We start from the raw sequence: 15,450 nt of genomic DNA, 5'->3' as shown, positions 1-15,450 counted from the left end.
TTCTCATATTTATTGCATTCTGCCTTATAAATTGTAAGATAATAAAGGTTGGAATTCTGTTCTTTTCACCTTCGTTTATAAACATATATGAATGCTTTTTTTTCTCCCTCTCCTTTCTATCACCCATCCTTTCACTTTCAATTGCCAGTTCCTATAGACACCAATTGCTTAACGAATGCTTGCAGAATTAAAGACATGTCAGTGTTCCATATGAGAACTCTTTAGGGTCTACGAGTGATACAGAAGATGGCCAAGAAAAAAAAATGTGTTGAATTTGAGGGCTGTTTAATGTGTGGAAGTGGGATCATGAAAGAGGAGTTGAGAACTCCAAAAGTTCTAACCTTGGAGACAGAGTGGTGATGTCATGAAAAATGCCCACTTTTGAGAAGGAGATGCTAACATAATAAACTAAAGGAGGCCAGAAAAATATCATAGAAAGATTATTTTGACATTTTATTAGAAAATCAGGGTGGGGGAGTTTTAATTGAATCATTTCTAGCATCAGAAGTTTCTTACCTTTATAACTTTTACCTTTTAATAATGAAGATATTTTAAGATGAGATATAAAATATGAACCTGAGAACTTTTTAACATTTAACATTAAAGAAATAAATATCTACTTTTAGAATATTCTCTGTGTCTATTGCAGTGACTTTGTAATGGATGCTCAAATAGTGAGGAAAAGGTAGGGGTGCATGTGTGTATTTTGTCCTGGGAAAATGACATCCTGACAGGATAGAAAAACAAAGGAGCAGACTGAAAATGGCTAGACTAGAGGTTGTTTTTTCTGTCACTATGCGCCAGATCTGGAGAGTAGTAAAAGCAGACAGATGGACAGTTCTGCTAGTTTTGGAGTGTTCAAGTGTAGAAAAGAAACATTCTGTTCCTTTTATTCAGAAAAGGAATTCTAAATTACTGGTTTCAGTAATAAGTTTCACATTCTGACCAAAGAAACATTCCCCCCCCCACCCCCACCCCCAGAGATAATGACTCATCCTTTTCTCAGAATTTTGCTTTTGTGGAAACTAAAGTGCAGTCATAATACAGCACTGTTATTTGTATCTTAGTGTTAGTGATACTACTGTGAGTAGACTACTGATGGGTAAGAACACTACTGTTGTAAAGCCAATTGCAACAAAGGAATCCAGCTCAGGTTTTAATTAGCTGATTCCTAGATTTTTAAACTAATAAGCTAATTACTGTGATTTTGTTAATTATGCTATAAAAATAGAACCCATACTTTTATCCTTTTTAAAAAGGTACTTCATTTTGAGAGTTTTGTGATAGAAGGTAAATTTCTGACATCCAATTTTGATAGTGGAGACACTTTAAATATTTTTTCTGTCTTTTTTTCTTAGGCCCCTCAAAATTGGTATGAGACTATCAAATTATAATCACGTAGACCATAAAGCAACCGTCAAATAATAGAGATTATTGGTATTGACTAAATAAAGTTAAAAGCTTATGTTCTAGTTTTAGTTTAACCTTAATTTTGTAATTTAAGAACTAGAGCTTTGAGTGGCTCTTTATGTGCCATAGTAGATATTCTCACTCTGAATTTTTACATCAGTATTCTCCATCATGTATTCATCACTGTAATAACCATTATTGGGCACACACACAAAAGTCTCTGTTTATGACCTCTACAATAGCTCTACAATAGCTCTCTCTAACCTTATCTTTTTAATCTTTGCAATCATTCCTTTTCTTGAGGTACTACTCCTCAGGGAAGGTTTCGAATTTTAGCTTTTTAAGTTCCCTTTTTCAAGCTTTCTTATGTCTCCCTCTGTGCCTTTATTTTAATTACATCAAAGTTAGTTAATGAATCATAATATGTAAAGCAGTTGTTGGGATAATAATTAATGACTTATGTTAAATAATCAATTTAAAAGTTTTTACCAGTTGATATATTTTTAAGCAAGCACTTTAACTTAATGCATTATTATAAGGTAATTTATTGTTTAACTATATGCCAGATTTTTCCAATCTAATCTAATCCTGGTTGTATATTGCTTTGTAAACTTTTGACACTATTCTGTTGATGCTTAATTATGTAATTCAGCCGTTAGGTACTACATCGTGAGGTGATTGAAATTAAAAGCAAGGTCCTCCTAGTATTTTCGGTAAAACTTCATTGGATGGTACCTGTTTCCATGGAACATACTACTAAAATTAGAATGACAACAGAAGACTAACATGACCCCTGTGTAAGGTTGATAGACACATTCAAGAAGTACTCCATATTTTTAAGCCAATGTTTTTATTTGATTCACTTATTAGCCAGCCATTTACCTGCCTCAAAACAAATTGGTGGAGTCCTATTTACACTTTCTCCTTTCCCTGTCAGTCCTGGCAGAATAATCACCGTGATCACTGTAGCAGAGTCCAGACCTTGCCATTCGAATTAGAAGGTATCTTCCTTGCAACAGCCAATTAAAGCAATGATATGTGAATATCTGCTTTGTTCACTGTGTATAGTAGTATGTAATCATAGGAACAGACACTATAGCTGCAGTTTTATGACACTTCACCTCAAGAAATAAAGAAATCTGTTGAAGACAAGAGACAGTGATAGAACTTTATGATTGGTCTCTGATTCTCCCAAATCAATTTGGCCTCTGGCTAATAGTACAAATCTGTTGAATTTGGAATGTTAAGTTGGTCAAAAATGAAAATAATCCCCCAAAGCAAAGAGACCTTCTATGAAATATATCTGGGTGTGTTAGGTTAATATATTGTGACTGCTAGTACTCTAGTCAAAGTTGCTAGCTCCATCTTTAGTGGACCGGACTAGACTGAGTATTTCGTATTGTGGTATTTTGGGTTTTTTTTTTTCCTTCTCTATGAACACAAACTACCTCTTCTGTGCAAAGAAATAGAGCAACAGTTTCTACTGAGAAACCTGTAGCCAACCCAAGTTTTGCTTTGTTTATAAGGGAAGTATAGAGTGGCATGCAAGACTCATCCTTTCACCATTGTCAAGAAAAAGCATAAGATTAATCAGTGGAGGGGAGTCGAAAAAACATGGTGGAATGAGAGACGTCCTCAGATCTCTCCCCTTGAAACAACAATAAGCTGAACATCTAAAACTCAACAAAAAACACCCAGACTGCACACTAGCACGTCTGAGTATGGGATCTGCGCATAAGAGCTACCACGGGTCAGAATACTGGGTGCCGGGTGGTGGACTGGAAGAAATAAAGAAGCTGCCTCTCGCAGCCACTGGAGCTCCTTGCAGGAGGAGGGGGTGGAGAGAAGGAGCAGCGACTTCCCTGAACAGCCCTGCCTGGGAAAGCTGTGAGTTCCCTGTGGCCGGCTGGCAGCAGTGCCTAGTCATCAGGGCAGAACGCAGAGAAGCGATACGGGATAGCAGAGAAACAGTTGATTTTTACCAGCTGCGGTTGCAAAACCGAGGCTGAGCCATATCCCCCAACCGTCAACCTAGAGGGCCCCTCCCCCTATAACCTCCAAGACCGATCTGCACGGAGCCCCAGGAGAATCTGAGCAAATGCTGCTGAGACCGTCACTGATACTGACAGGAACTGAAACTGAGGGTAGCAAGCATGATTGAAATCTATAAGAAAATAAAAAGCATTTTTAAGGCTTTATATAAAGCAGGAATCCAAGTAGCTTAGATACCACCTACTGAAAAACAAAAGAAAAGCGCCTTCTTTGTAACAGGCTAAATAGTGACCTTTATATAAAAATCTGTCTGGAAAAACAGCATAATACACTGCCATTAATGCCCAGGCAGAGAAATAGTTCATTAAACACCATGAACAACCAAGGTGACAAGGCATCTCAGAAAGAAAAAAAAAAATCTCTGGAAAATAAGCTTACAGAAATAGTAATATACAAACTAAATGACAAAGAATTCAGGATGGTACTTCTGAAAAAACTCAGTGAGTTCCAAAACAAGTCATATCAATAATTTCAGGAATTGAAAAAACAACTACATGAGCAGAGCAAGGAGATTAAAACCCTTAAAAAGAACCAGATAGACCTTCTGGAGATAAAGAACACACTGCAAGAGTTGAAAAATGAAATAGCAAGCTTGGGAAATAGAGTCGACCAAATGGAGGAAAGGATCAATGATATCAAAGACAGAAATCTAGAAATCAGAAGGAAGAAGAGAGAAACCGAAGAATGAAAAATAATGAAAGAGAAATACAAGAACTAGCAGATATCAGGAGAGGAAACATAAGAATAATGGGCATTATTGAAGACAAGGAAAAGAAACAGGGACTAGAAAGCATTTTCAGACAAATAAGGGACAAGAATTTCCCAAATCTAAGGAATGAGCTGGAGTTTGGAATTCCAGAAGTCAACAGAACACCCAGTTATCTCAACCCAAAAAAGGCCTTCACCAAGACACATTGTATTAAAATTATCAAAAATCAATGACAAGGAAAGAATTCTCAGGGCAGCCAGGGAAAAGAAGACAGTAACCTCTAAAGGAAAACCCATTAGATTATCCTCGGACTTCTCAGCGCAAACCTTACAAGCCAGAAAGGAATGGAGTCAAATATTTAAACTGTTAAGTGAAAGGAACTACCAGCCTAGAATAATGTATCCAACTAAGCTTTCCTTTAGGTATGAAGGAAAAATTAAGACCTTTTCAGACATACAAAAATTGAAGCAATTCTCCACTATGAGGCCTGCACTACAGGAAGTACTGAGGGGTCAGTTCACCTAAAACAAAATGACAACGACAACAACAACAAAATACATAATTAGGAGTAAAGTGACTATCAGGCAAATAGAAGCAGAAGAGTGCAACCCTTACGAAGAACAAGGCATTACAAGCTTAAATAATAACAAGAGAATTGCTATAGCAAGATAGTAATGAACGTTCAGCATACATAGGGACAAACTGAGATAACAGTGACTGAATAGAGGAGAATTCAAAGATCCAAATCCGCAAAGGGGAATGGAGATAAGGCACGTGCAGAAGAAAATGGACAACTGTATATATATATACATAACTATCCTTTACATATTCGTAATGAAACCACACAACAAAGATTCAGAACTAAAGTATATAACATAAAACAAGAAAGAACAGAGGGAAAACCCACAAAAGCCAGCCAAAATAAAGAAAACAGAAATACAAGGACAAGGAAGCAATGGACACACCGAGCTACCAGAAAGCAAAAGATAAAATGGCTATAAGAAGACCTCATATTTCAATAATCACCTTAAATGTACATGGACTGAACTCACCAATAAAAAGGCACAGAGTTGCAGAATGGATCAAAAAACAAAATCCAACCATATGCTGCCTCCAGGAGACACATCTCAGCTCCAAAGACAAATATAGACTCAAAGTGAAAGGGTCGAAACTGATATTTCAAGAAAATGGCATTCAGAGAAAAGTGGGAGTAGCGGTAGTAATATCAGATGAAATAGACTTCAAAATAAAAAAGGTAAAGAAAAATACTGAGAGACACTTCATAATGATAAAGGGAATCATGGACCAAGAAGGCATAATGCTTATTAATATCAATGCTCCCAATCAGGGAGCCCTGAAATATGTAAAGCAATTAATTACTAACAACTAAAGGAAGAAATAAACCAAAACACTGTTATAGTAGGGGACCTAAATACCCCACTGTCGGATATGGACAGATCATCTAAACAGAAAATCAATAAGGAAATAACATCCTTAAAGGACACATTAGACCAACTGGACATAAATGACATATACAGAGACTTTCATCCCAAAACAGCTGCTTATACATTCTTCTCTAGTGCACATGGAACATTCTCAAGAATCGACCACATACTGGGACACAGAGAAAACCTCAACAAATATTCTCTAATCATATTGCTTTGAAACTAGAGATCAACTGCAAAAAGAAATCAGGAAGAACCACAAATACATGGAGATTAAACAACATGCTACTGAAGAATAACTGGGTCAGAGAAGAAATAAAAAGAGAGATCAAGAGATACATAGAAACAAATGATAATGATAGTGCAACATACAAAACTTTTGGGACACAGCAAAAGCAGTCATAAGAGGAAAGTTCATATCATTACAGGCCTATCTCCAAAAACAAGAATGAGTCCAAATAAACAACCTAACGCTTCATCTTAAAAAACTAGAAAAGGAAAAACAAATGAAGCCTAAAGTCAGCAGTGGGAAAGAAATGATCAAAATTAGAGCAGAAATAAATGAAATTGAAAATAAAAAAGCAATAGAAAAAAATATATGCAACAAAGAGCTTTTTCTTTGAGAAGGTTAATAAAATTGACAAACCCCTGTCTAGACTCACTAAAGAAAAAAGAGAAAGGACACAAACAAAATCAGGGATGAAAGAGGGGAAATTACGACTGAAATACAAAGGATCATGCAAGAATACTATGAAAAAGTATATAACACCAAATTTAAAAACCTAGAAGAAATGGACTAGTACTTAGAAAAATACAACCTTCCTAGACTGAATCAAGAAGATCTGGAAAATCTAAATAGGGCAATCAGCAGTAAGAAATTGAAACAATCATCAAAAACCTACCAAAAAGTAAAAGTCCAGGACCAGATGGCTTCACCAGTGAATTATACCAAACATTCAAAGAAGATTTAATACCTATTCTCAAACTCTGGCAAAATTCGAAGAGGAGGCAATACTTCCCAACTTATTTTATGTGGCCAGTATTACTCTGATACCAAAACCTGGTAAAGATAACACAAAAAAATAAAACTACAGACCAATATCTCTCTTGAACACAGATGTAAAAATTCTAAATAAGCTACCAGCGAACCGAATACAGCAATATATTAAAAAGATTATACATCACAATCAAATGGGCTTCATCCCAGGGGCACAGGGATACTTCAACATACGCAAATTGATTAATGTGATGCACCACATTAACAAATTAAAAAATAAGAATCATATGATCATATCAATGGATGCAGAAAAAGTTTTTGACAAGATTACAGCATCCATTTATGATCAAAACACTTATCAAAATCGGTATAGAAGGAAAGTACCTTAACATAATAAAGGCCGTCTATGACAAGCCCTCAGCCAACATTAGAAAAACTAAAAACCTTTCCTCTAAGGTCAGGAACAAGACAAGGCTGTCCACTGTCGCCACTGTTATTCAGTGTAACATTGTCCTAGCGAGAGCAATCAGACAAGAAAAATATAAAAGGCATCCAAATAGAAAACAAAGAAGTCAAACTGTTTGCAGATGACACGATTCTCTATATAGCAAACCTAAAGACTCCACAAGAACACTACTAGAAACAATAAGCAACTACAGGAAAGATTCTGGATACAAAATCAATGTTCAAAAATCCATAGCATTCCTATACTCTAATAATGAAGTGTCAAAAAAAAAAAGTGGAAAAAATAATTCCTTTTGCAGTTGCAACAAAAAGAATAAAATACCTAGGAATAAATTTAATGAAACATGTAAAGGACCTATATAATGAAAACTATAATACCCTATTAAAAGAAATCAAAGAAAATATGAAGAAATGGAAAGATATTCCATGTTCTTGGATTAGACAAGAAAAATATAAAAGGCATCCAAATAGGAAACATAGTTAAAATGACCATATTGCCTAAAGCATTACACAGATTTAATGCAATCCTCATCAAAATTGCATCGGCATTTTTTAAAGAAATAGAACAAAAAATCATCAATTTTGTATGGAAGCACAAAAGACTTTGAATTGCCAAAGGCATTCTGAGAAAGAAGAACGGGGCTGGAGGCATTACTCTGCCCGACTTCAAATTATACTACAAAGCAACAATAATCAAACGGCATGATATTTGGCAGCAAAACAGACATATGAACCAGTGGAACAGAATCAAGAGTCCAGAAGTAAACCCATATTTATATGGGCAAATAATTTTCGATAAAAAAGAGACAGCAATCTGAATGGGAAAATATATTTGCAAGCAATGCCTCTGATAAGGGCCTGATATTCAAAATATACAAAGAACTCATATGACTCAATAACAACAAAAAAACAATCGATCCAATCGAAAAACGGGCAACTGAAAAGACACTTCTCCCTAGAGGACATACAAATGGCCAACAAATAACATGATAAGATGCTCAACATCGCTAGCTTTTAGGGAAATGCAAATCAAAACTACAATGAGCTATCATCTCACACCTGTTAGAATAGCTGTACTCAATAGGACAAGTAATAACAAATGTTGGAGAGGATAGGGAGAACAAGGAACCCTCACACACTGCTGGTGAGACTGCAAATTGGTACAACCACTATGGAAAACAGTATGGAAGTTCCTCAGAAAACCAAGAATTGATCTACTATATGATCCAGCAATCCCTCTGCTGGGTATTTTACACCAAAGACCTGAAAACTCATATCCATAAAGATATTTGCACACCGATGTTAATAGCGGCATTTTTCACGGTGGCCAAGACATGGAACCAAAGTGTCCTACAATAGATGATTGGCTAAAGAAACTGTGGTATATACAATGGAATATTACTCAGCCATAAGAAGAAATGAAATACTGCCATTTGCAACAACCTGGATGGACCTTGAAATAATCATGCTAAGTGAAATATAAGCCTGACAGAAAAAGTTGAAAATCACATGATATCACTTATATGTGAGATATAAACCTAAAAGCACCAAATGAACAGGACAAACAGAGACTCAGGGACATGGACTATAGACTAGAGGTTACCAGAGGGTAGGGGATGGGGGAGGAGGATGGAGGTAGACGAGGTAAAGGGGGTCAAATATATGGCAGCTGAAGGAAACTGGACTTTGGGTGGTAAACACAATATACAGATGTGAAATTATAATGTGCACCTGAAAATTATATATAATTGTCCTAATAATCTTACCCCAGTAAACTTAATTTTAAAAAAGATTAATCAGTGGTGTGCAGACAAGTTTTAATGCATCTATATACTAAAGGGGTAGCACCAGAAGAAATAGTACATAACTAGAAGTTCCAATAATGACTAAATTGTCTTCATCCCATGACGGAAATAAGGTAGCTGTTCGTCTTTGATGAAGAGAGAAAAAGACAAAAAGGAACAGTGTGAAGCAAATATTTTCCAAAAGTTCATCCACCTTCATCCATAGTAGCAGGAAAACTTGAAACAAGACTACTGAGGTATTCAAACCTTGGAAAGGCTTATGAAGGCATTAAGCTATATCAGAAAAAAACAAAGAGGAAAAGCCAATAGATAACTTCAGGGAGAGTTCTCATTTCTGTGGCTCATAGAAACATCTTGCCTTCAGCTAGAAAACATGTTGCTAGTGTTACGTTTATCTAATATCTAATATCTGATTAATATTTAATTAAATATTTAATCTAGATATTCTTAAACTTACATTAATTTATCTAACTGGGCCCTGGATGATGTACCCTTTTGTTTCTTCTTTCTCTTTAGATCACCAGCTTGCAGGAAATAACTATTTTACAAATCAGCCAAATCCAGGATGGTGTTAGCTTCATTAGGGCAAGAAAGAGCCAAGTTATTTTTGGCAAAGCCCTTCAGGCTTCGGAAGGGAAAAGAGAGGAGAATCAGTTTTAATAATGACTTTAGGCTGAAAAGTAGAGCCCTTTTATGCTTTTTTCTTAAGTGAATCCATAGATCAAGAAAAGAACAATGTACGTTAGCATAATTTGTCTAACTCTAAGTTAATGGATTTTATTCCTGAAGTGTATAGGATAGTCTCTTTTGTAAAGAGGAATTACAAAGGACTCGGTGCCCCATTTTTGTTTATCATCAGTAATAAGTTTGGTTATAAACTTTTACTTGTGAAAGGTTAAGCTTTCAGGTCCTTTTCTTTGTATGTTCCATAAGAACTAAAATTTTTGCTTAGCGAGAAATTGGAGTAACATTTTAAGAACCCCTCATAGTTTGCATTTCATTTATATTGGATCTTCTTTCTTGCTTGAGCTGGTCTTTTCATTAATCTCATTGGTTAAATTTTCAGGGAGGCAATCAGGTACATAATTAAGCTTCTATTTTCACTGTCTTATCGAAGTATACTATTGATGCTTAGATGTAGATACAACTGCCAAACTTAAATACCTTAGGGTTGTTTCTCTATTTATATAAAAGACATTATTTTGTAACCATTTTACAAGGAAAATATCTTTTTTCTTATTACAAAAATTATCCTAGACATTATACTAAATTTCCTTTAGGTATTGCTTCAATGAACTCTAAATAGTATCTTACTAAATGTAGGAAATGAGCTGTGACATTGATTTTTAGCCAAAAACATCATCGATGCTTATTTCCAAACCAAATATGAATAAAAGGCATTTTTTTAACACGAATAGAAAATCAGTAATATGGTCTATTTCATTCCCCTTTATTTCTCACTTTTCCTTACTGGTAATTTTTTTCAGTCCAAGAGTCAAAAATATTTGTTACCACAACTTTGCATTTTTATTTCTATACTCATTGCAATTTCTCCCTTTTTATTTAAATATGAAAACTAATATAATTCCATATATAAATGTAAGGAAGTGGATTTTACAGATTACATATAACATAATTCTAAAATAAGATGTTTTTGTAAATATTTCCATTTGCTTTTTCATTATATCTTGTGACTTATATTTTTTATTTTCTCTTATGTTTTATTGCTAAACATGTAAGATGTTATTTTGTTATTTATGCTCTGCTGAGACTGTACAAACTGAGTTAAACAGATACAGGCCTCATCCTTTAGGAATTTTGTGGTTAAATAAGAATACAGAGACAAATATAAAAATGAGGACAGAGACATCTGTACAGTTACCAAATACATAAATAAAATATTCGCATCAAAACACTAAACATTTAAAAATTAATTTAAAAAATATTATCTACCGTCTCTTTACAGTAAGCACAAAACAAAGTTCTGGCCCCTTCTTGGACACATGGATCCGCATGAATCCAGAAGACATAAGAGAAAGGGAACCTTTATAGAATTTCCGTGTTCCAAGCCCTGTGCTAAGGATTTTACATGTATTATCTTATTTAATTCTTATAATATCACTATGAGGTAGTAACTATTTTTATTCACCTTGTGTAAATAAGGAAACTCCCAGAAACTTCCTCTTCTGAGGAAATCTTAAGAATCTCAGGGTTCTCCAAGAGTGTCAGTAGATCTGAGGATGGGGCAGTGATCTGAACCAAAAGAAAAACATTGTCAGACCATTTCTTCTTTACCCTTAGAACTAAACTGAGTTCATATATGTTGTTTTCTTTGCTACTAAATTCTGAATAATACCATAGTTGAAAAAATGTAGCCGTTTCCAAAATGTTTCCAAGTCCCTTGGTTATTCATTTGTTATAGGTGTTAAGATGTTAAAGCTCAAGTCACTGGTTAGATTCTGTTTCTGAAATGGTTAGTTTTGTCCTTTTTTGGGCAGAAAGAGGCACCCTTCATCATGTCCACCAATCTTACCAATGCATGCTATTAGTCAGAAGGTGATCTAATAAAAAGGAATCAAAAAATTAGAGCAAAAGTATTCAATTCCTAGAAAAACAAGGCAAAATATTAATATATTTTTTAATTTAAAGTATTAGTTATTCTTTTAGTTTTGTTTTTTGAAATCATAATTCACCAAATACTGCTATGTTGATCTGAAAAAGTAAATGGGGTTTCTAGAGTTCTCTGATTTACAATTTACTTCTGACGGTCTGCTGCTTGTTTTATTTGAAACTATGATAATCTGCCTGACTCCCAAACAAAGATGACAAAAGACATATTTCCTGGAAAACTACGTCACTGTAGCATCATTTGTCCTATTAAATTGTATGATATTATGAAATATCTTGTGTTTTCCACATTGTTTAACTACATGAACTTTTCTTATAATCCTATCCCTCTAACTGTCACCTCTATCTATTAATATTTAGTCTCCTTTTGAGCTTAAATTTTAAGAAATTTTCATTTATTCTATCACATTAAAAGTTGAATTTTTAAAGTGCAAATTGGAAATTTGGTGACAGTATTTTGAAATTTAGTATGATTTCTTTATGCATCTATATAAATACAGAATTTAAATTTATAATTAATCTAATACTCGAAGATTAAATATTTATTAATCTACACTTCATTACTGGCTCTTATGTTTGTTTACCACATTTGATTTTGCTACTCACACTGGCTTCATTTAACCCACCTTAACAAAGACCTTGTTCACGGCTATTGATAGTCACAAATCTACATTGGTACGGAGAGATATTACTGACCTAGACCTTAATTGTTTGTTAGTTTTGAAAATCCATTAGCACAGACCCTTCCTAAGCCCATCTGTGGACCTGATATGAGGGAACCCTTGTCTTAAATAATACACTAAATCTCTGAAATGTGTTTTCATAACACCTTTCATAGCACTACAGATTTAACAGTGAAAGTGAATTGCATTCCCTACCAAAGGAATTTGAATTTTCTATGTACTGGTCATGAGAACTTGATTTTCCACCCTGAAGTTGAGTTCTTAAGGTCTCTCTGAATCCCTGAAAGGGTGAGTTAAAACGGTTTTCTCATGGTCAGCTTGTAAAGGTCAGTGAAGGACAGTACTTTGAAAGAAATGGATAACATGCATCCTTCCAGAGCTAGTGTATATTACAGCTGTCCCTTTGGATTCACTCCAACAGCTCTGTGACTCTTAGAAGAAGAGAATTTTAGAGGCCCTAACTGGGGCTGAGAAGGATTGTATTGAAAGACACTTGTTTCCCATGCATATCTACTGCAGTGAAATTTGTTTAAAAGCATGCTGCTTATCCCTCAAATCCAATTATTCTTTCAATGCTTTTGATTGTCCTTTACAAGATATCTTCATCCACCTTTCTTGCTATTACTATTGCTACTTCTTCTTGTTCAGGCCTTTGTTATATTTTCCCTGAGATAATTTCAACAATTTACTTTTTCTACTTATTCCTCTATGCTCTAGGACTATACAGTAATCCAAAACAAGATCCTATCTTGGAAAAGTTCACAGCCTAGCAGGAAGTCAAACATGGATGTAGGTAATACATTTAACAAGAATGTATTAAGGTATAATCATAGGAATACATGTAAGAGACTGAGTAACAGTAAAAAGGGGAATAATTAACTCTGGAAATACTTAAAGTAACTTTTAAGGAGTGTAATTAGATCACAGAATTATTAATCCATATTTTAATCATGTTATTTCTGTAGCAAGTATAAAGGCAAGTTTTTGTTTTCATATTCTAAATCAAACTAAGCTAAACATTTATTTGGTATTTAAAAAAAAACAAACAGGAAAGCTTATTTTCTAGTTAATAAGCAAATAAAGAGGTGCAACTAAATTAGCCACAAAACTACTTGTTAATGTTTTCTTGTTGAACTGTCTCAAAATGAGGGGGGATAGTATCTTGTCAACATGTATCTAAATATATATTTTTATAAATGAATCAGTTAAATCACATAACATCTGTTAAATGTATCAGTTAAACAAGATGTAAATATTTGTAAAACCTTGATCCTTCAACAAACATTTATGCAGCATTTATATTTATGGAGCATAAATATCTAGAAAATACAAACTACTTATTTTAGCAAATTGTGGCTATTTGAGATGATTAAGCTGCCAATAGGGTCAGTATAGATACACCTAAATTTGCAAATGTACACTTCAATATAGCTATCTTATTTTTAGTGATTTTTTGATGCAGATATAATATTGACATTTTAAAAACAAATAGCTGTTTTAAACAACATACTTCTGAAATTGAAACCTGAATTTAAAATATCTAATATAGACTTTGTGTAAATTTTAAAGTAATCAAGCCAGCAAAAGTCTCTGCAATCTTAGGCTGTGTTTATAGAGACATGAATCAACAATAAAGTAATAGTTTTCTGTACTCTGCTTTGATGATACTGATTCTGGAGAATTGTACTAGATTTTGGTTGCCACATTTTGAGATAAATATTAGCAAAAGAACACATTCAATGATGGCAAAGATGATTATGTTAAACTATCTCACTTTAATTATGGTGAAAGGAATTGGGGGTAAAAAGACCTAGGGAAAAATTCTAATAGCTGTCAAGTATGTGAAAAGATAGAGAAGGCAGACAGAACTGATGGAATGAAGAAGTTTAAGAATAACAACTTTCAGGGGTAACTTTACAAGTACTCTACAAAAATGTTTATATCAGGTGGTGAGCTCCCAACAATGAAAATATCTAATGAAGTGACTTCTGAGAAACTTACCTATTTCAAGATTTTAACTTCACTGGCTTAAAATTAATGTTTTTTTCTCCAAAAAAGGTTTAGATTGCAAGTGTAGGACTATAGTTACAAAGGCAGGGCTAGGAATGTCTTATTAACCAGTTTGCATTTAGGAAACTCTCCATTTTTTATCAGGTAATTCTGAAACTTGACAGAGTCAGCAAACTTTTTCTGTAACAGGCCAGATAGTAAATATTTTAGGCTTTGCAGGCCAGATGGTCTCTATATCTCCTGCTCAAATCTGTTGTTATAATGCAAAAACCATCATTGACAATACATAAACAGTTTATTGGCTGTGTTCCAATTAAACTTTATTTTCAAAAGCAGGTGGTAAGCTGGATTTGCCTTGTGTGCCACGGTTTGACAACCTTTGCCTTAAATGATGAAATCTGGAAAAACCATTCCAAGAAAGGCTTTTAATTTAGTAGCGAAAAACAAGTTGTCAAAACGTCATTATCTTCTTGAACTGAAAGAGCGCACATCGCATGTTCAACATATCGAATTGCCCAGTGAATTTAAACCTTCACTATAAAAGTCAATGACAGTGGAGAGTCTGAGACTATTTTCTGCTGTTCATTTCTGCTCTTATTTTGTCCTTAAAGGTATCTAAGCAATACCATCTACTTCCCTTGGACTGCTAATGAAGACCCAACCCTTACCTAAAATAAATGGAAGTTCAAGCCTTCTAAGAACCAAAGACTTTCAGTGCCTCCTGCCCAAACAGTAATTTTTAACAGTAATTTTAATACCAGAACAAGGAAGTAAACAAAAATCTCTGATCAGCAAGGTATTTGTTACATATGCTGTGCTTCCAAGCTCATACAGGAGAGGTTCTGATATCACCAATTAGTCTATTGTCCTTTCATTTATAGACTGTTAGAAAATTGTGATCAAGTGTTGATACTGACTAGAAATGAATAATAGAAGTGGAGGCTACTATCATCAGGCAGGCTAGCCACAGCTGAAAATGACCATTGGCTGCTAGAAAACAAACAGGTGAGAGCATTTTTAAAAAGCACCATCTCCAACCTGGGGTTGTTCATTTTAGGGCCAAAAATCTCTCAGACTCTTCAATAATACTGTATGGCTTTGCTATCTTATATTTTAGTATAGTACAGTAATTGGTTTTATAATAAGGACTAACTCCTCAAGAAAAGGTTAAATTGTGAATTATATATACCCTTTTAAGAAAACAGGAATACCGACATTGAAATAGCTTATCAGTAGATATATAAAA

General features: G+C 34.3%; 1 protein-coding gene and 1 non-coding gene across 2 annotated transcripts in view; both read left to right on the top strand.

The window, feature by feature from the left end:
- Nucleotides 1-2,146: 2,146 nt before the first annotated feature.
- On the top strand, nt 2,147-2,248 carry LOC111734377. Its single transcript, XR_002778427.1, has one exon. It is a non-coding gene; the product is annotated as a U6 spliceosomal RNA (small nuclear RNA).
- Nucleotides 2,249-12,969: 10,721 nt separating this feature from the next.
- PIK3CA (phosphatidylinositol-4,5-bisphosphate 3-kinase catalytic subunit alpha) overlaps nt 12,970-15,450 on the top strand; it is a 35,975-nt gene continuing 33,494 nt past the window's right edge. Inside the window, exon 1 of the mRNA XM_011383128.2 lies at nt 12,970-12,987. The gene's annotated coding sequence lies outside the window, so the exon portion shown is untranslated. The remainder of the gene's footprint in view (nt 12,988-15,450) is intronic.

This window comes from Pteropus vampyrus, unplaced genomic scaffold, assembly GCF_000151845.1.
Source record: "Pteropus vampyrus isolate Shadow unplaced genomic scaffold, Pvam_2.0 Scaffold14, whole genome shotgun sequence".
Lineage (NCBI taxonomy): Eukaryota > Metazoa > Chordata > Mammalia > Chiroptera > Pteropodidae > Pteropus > Pteropus vampyrus.
Note: the sequence above shows the minus strand (reverse complement) of the source record. Positions and strands in the feature narration are given on the sequence as shown.